We start from the raw sequence: 5230 nt of genomic DNA on the forward strand, positions 1-5230 counted from the left end.
GCAGAGACAGCTTCTCGCCACGCCACTTGGTAGGAGCGACCGGTCAGGTAGGACGCAATCCAGGAGTGAGCCGCGCCGGAGATGCCCAGCTCGGAGAGGGTGGAGAGGAGGATCTGATGGTTCACAGTATCAAAGGCAGCAGACAGGTCTAGAAGGACAAGAGCAGAGGAGAGAGAGTTAGCTTTAGCAGTGCGGAGAGCCTCCGTGACACAGAGAAGAGCAGTCTCAGTTGAATGACCAGTCCTGAAACCTGACTGGTTTGGATCAAGAAGGTCATTCTGAGAGAGATAGCAAGAGAGTTGGCTAAAGACGGCACGCTCAATAGTTTTGGAAAGAAAATAAAGAAGGGATACTGGTCTGTAGTTGTTGACATCAGTGGGATCGAGTGTTGGTTTTTTGAGAAGGGGTGCAACTCTCGCTCTCTTGAAGACGGAAGGGACATAGCCAGCGGTCAAGGATGAGTTGATCAGCGAGGTGAGGTAGGGGAGAAGGTCACCGGAGATGGTCTGGAGAAGAGAGGAGGGCATGGGGTCAAGCGGGCAGGTTGTTGGGCGGCCTGTAGTCACAAGTCGCAAGATTTTATCTGGAGAGAGAGGGGAGAAAGAAGTCAAAGCATAGGGTAGGGCAGTGTGAGCAGGACCAGCAGTGTCATTAGACTTAACAAACGAGGATCGGATGTCGTCAACCTTCTTTTCAAAGTGGTTGACGAAGTCATCCACAGAGAGGGAGGAGGGGTGGGGGGGTGGGGGGGAGGATTCAGCAGTGAGGAGAATGTGGCAAAGAGCTTCCTAGGGTTAGAGGCAGATGCTTGGAATTTAGAGTGGTAGAAAGTGGCCTTAGCAGCAGAAACAGATGAAGAAAATGTAGAGAGGAGGGAGTGAAAAGATGCCAGGTCGGCAGGGAGTTTAGTTTTCTTCCATTTCCGCTCAGCTGCCCGGAGCTCTGTTCTGTGCGCTCGCAATGAGTCATCAAGCCACGGAGCTGGAGGGGAGGACCGAGCCGGCCCGGGAGGATAGGGGACACAGGGAGTCAAAGGATGCAGAAAGGGAGGAGAGGAGGGTTGAGGAGGCAGAATCAGGAGATTGTAGGGAGAAGGATTGAGCAGAGGGAAGAGATGATAGGATGGAAGAGGAGAGAGTAGTGGGAGAGAGAGAGCGAAGGTTGCGGCGGCGCGTTACCATCTGTGTAGGGGCAGAGTGAGTAGTGTTGGAGGAGAGCGAGAGAGAAAAGGATACAAAGTAGTGGTCGGAGACATGGAGGGGAGTTGCAGTGAGATTAGTAGAAGAACAGCATCTAGTAAAGATGAGGTCAAGCGTATTGCCTGCCTTGTGAGTAGGGGGGACGGTGAGAGGGTGAGGTCAAAAGAGGAGAGGAGTGGAAAGAAGGAGGCAGAGAGAAATGAGTCAAATGTAGACATAGGGAGGTTGAAATCCCCCAAAACTGTGAGGGGTGAGCCATCCTCAGGAAAGGAACTTATCAAGGCGTCAAGCTCATTGATGAACTCTCCAAGGGAACCTGGAGGGCGATAGATGACAAGGATATTAAGCTTAAATGGGCTAGTGACTGTGACAGCATGGAATTCAAATGAGGAGATAGACAGATGGGTTAGGGGGAAAAATTGAGAATGACCACTTGGGAGAGATGAGGATTCCTGTGCCACCACCCCTCTGACCAGATGCTCTCGGGGTATGCGAGAACACATGGTCAGACGAGGAGAGAGCAGTAGGAGTCGCAGTGTTTTCAGTGGTAATCCATGTTTCCGTCAGCGCCAGGAAGTCGAGGGACTGGAGGGTAGCATAGGCTGGGATGAAGTCAGCCTTGTTGGCAGCAGAACGGCAGTTCCAGAGGCTGCCTGAGACCTGGAACTCCAGGTGTGTGGTGCGTGCAGGGACCACCAGGTTAGAGAGGCAGCAGCCACGCGGTGTGAGGCGTTTGTGTAGCCTGTGCGGAGAGGAGAGAACAGGGATAGGCAGAGGCATAGTTGACAGGCTGTAGCAGATGGCTACAATAATGCAGAGGAGATCGGAATGAAATGAACTAAACATCTGGGAAAGGAGAGAGCAGGGCCTCCCTCACCAAAAAAATATAACTCTCCCAACTTCCACCTCAGAAACTATAATTGTTTCACTGAACCACCCGAATAAAACTCTCCCAACTTCCACTTTAGAAATTAGAATTGTTGTAAACTACAGCGGTTCAATGTTTCAAGGAATAGACTCAACTTACTTTATTCAGCTAACTAACTATGACGCCATAGCTAACTAGCATGCTAGCATCCAATAACACACAGTTTAGCACCAATACTTGGTTACAACAAACTACCAATAGTGTGTTAACACACTAAACAGATAATTCGTGTCCGTGTCTAGTTCTTTCATAACGCAGCAATAAATAAACATTGGCTAGCTAGCACAAAGATATTGTATTTAGCTACTACAGTACAGCTAGCTGGCAGTGTTGGCTAGCTAGCAATGGCCGCTGTGCTGACCCTGCTTGAAAAACGGCGTCGCTGCGAACGAACGTAGCTGGCCAAAAGGACACCGTACCTAGTTGCTACCGTTGCTAATAGCTACTCGCCAGCCAGTCAGGAGGTGAGTTAGCCAGCTAGCTTCGTGCCACACCCGGCACCGCCGAATACAGAAGTAACCTACAATAACTACATACAACAACTACCCACAACAACCCACGATGCCCAGCTACAATACCCAACTACAATCCAAATACATAGTTTAAGCCCTACTCGACAAAGCCCAAGCTATGCATAAAGCCAAACTTACCCGACGCCAGCTGTCTGGGTGGTTTTCTGTCATCAGTAGCTGTAATTAAATACACTAGCTACTAACTACCTAACGTTAATGCTTCAGATAATGAGGTTAGAAAAACAGCTGAATGGTAGGTAGCTAGCTGGCTTAATTACAGGTACTCTTAAGCGTGAAATAACATTGGAAACAACTATCCACCGTTGCTAAAAGTTACCAGTAGCTACCCGCTAGCTAGCTAGCTCTATCGGTTAATGCTTCAGATAATGAGGTTAGAAAAACAGCTGAATGGTAGGTAGCTAGCTGGCTTAATTACAGGTACTTTAATAGCCCAGTGCATGTTCCATGTACTTAATTGTTACCCAGAAATGATTTGATATTGAGATAGAAATGTTTTGGCTGCATTGGACCTTTACATTGTGGTGACTTGTTACAGCCATGTTATTGCCTTTCAGTATAGCGAACATGTCTCCATGTACAGTAGGCCTATTTTGTGTTAATGATTGTCATCATCTAGTTACTAACTATTCTGTTATGGTAGGAAAGGCAACTACATTTTCTCTGTGCAAGCTTCCCATAGACCTGTAAAAATGTCTTATTGACTATTGATTTTCATTATCCATCATTGAATCCAAAGTCACATACTTTCGATCCAAAGAGCATTGTTAACAAACTCCATGAATACAACTGGCCTTCTCCTCTGACAACCTCAGCGAACTGATAAACCCATATATCCAATGGTCCCCAGTCATAACTCTCATTCACATGAGAGACCTGTCTCCCACATTAATCTTCTCTTTGTGTCAGACTGGGTTCAAATGCCGTCTATTTCATTTTTCTGTATTTACAGTACCAGTCAAAAGTTTGGACACACCTACTCATTCAAGAGTTTTTCTTTATTTGTACTATTTTCTACATTGTAGAATAATAGTGAAGACATCAAAACTATGAAATAACACATATGGAATCATGTAGTAGCAAAGAAAGTGTTAAACAAATCAAAATATATTTTAGATTTTAGACTCTTCAAAGTAGCCACCCTTTGCCTTGATGACAGCTTTGCACACTCTTGGCATTCTCTCAACCAGCTTCATGAGGTAGTCACCTGGAATGCATTAACAGGTGTGCCTTGTTAAAAATTAATTTGTGGAATTTCTTTCCTTCTTAATGCGTTGAGCCAATCAGTTGTGTTGTGACAAGGTAGGATTGGTATACAGAAGATAGGCCTATTTGGTAAAAGACCAAGTCCATATTATAGAAAGAACAGCTCAAATAAGCAAAGAGAAATGACAGTCCATCATTACTTTAAGACATGAAGGTCAGTCAATCCGGAAATATTCAAGAACTTTGAAAGTTTCTTCAAGTGCAGTCGCAAAAACCATCAAGCGCTATGATGAAACTGTCTCTCATGAGGACCGCCACAGGATTAAATAGTTCCCCCCCTCATCAATCTACACACAATACCTCATACTGACAAAGCAAAACCAGGTTTTTAGAAACTTTAGCAAATATATTCGAAATGAAAAACAGAAATAGCTTATTTACATAAGTATTCAGACCCTTCACTATGAGACTCGAAATTGAGCTCAGATGCATCCTGTTTCCATTAATCATCCTTGAGATGTTTCTACAACTTGATTGGAGTCCACCTGTGGTAAATTCAATTGATTGGACATGATTTAGAAAGGCACACACCTGTCTATATAAGGTTCCACAGTGCATGTCAGAGCAAAAAACAAGACATGAGGTCGAAGGATTTGTCCGTAGAGCTCCGAGACAGGATTGTGTCGAAGTACAGATCTGGGGAAGGGTACCAAGAAAATTATGCAGCAATGAAGTTCCACAAGAACACAGTGGCCTCAGTCATTCTTAAATGGAAGAAGTTTGGAACCACCAAGACTCTTCCTAGAGCTGGCCGCCCGGCCAAACTGAACAATCGGGGGAGAAGGGCCTTGGTCAGCGAGGTGACCAAGAACATGATGGTCACTCTGACAGAGCTCCAGAGTTCCTCTGTGGAGATGGGAGAACCTTCCAGAAGGACAACCATTTTTGCAGCACTCCACCAATCTGGTCTTTATGGTGGAGTGGCCAGATGGAAGCCACTCTTCAGTAAAAGGCACATGACAGCCCGTTTGGAGTTTGCCAAAAGGCACCTAAAGGACTCTCAGACCATAAGAAACAAGATTCTCTGGTCTGATGAAACCGAGATTGAACTCTTTGGCCTGAATGTCAAGCGTCACGTCTGGAGGAAACCTGGCCCCATCTCTACGGTGAAGCGTGCTGTGGGGCTGTTTTTCAGCAGCAAGGACTGGGAGACTAGTCAGAATCGACAGAAAGATGAACAGAGCAAAGTACAGAGAGATCCTTGACGAAAACCTGCTCCAGAGCGCTCAGGACCTCAGACTGGGGCGAATGTTCACCTTCCAACAGGACAATGACCCTAAGCACACAGCCATGACAACACAGGAGTG

Source organism: Coregonus clupeaformis, chromosome 14 (genome assembly GCF_020615455.1).
Source record: "Coregonus clupeaformis isolate EN_2021a chromosome 14, ASM2061545v1, whole genome shotgun sequence".
NCBI classification, from domain to species: domain Eukaryota; kingdom Metazoa; phylum Chordata; class Actinopteri; order Salmoniformes; family Salmonidae; genus Coregonus; species Coregonus clupeaformis.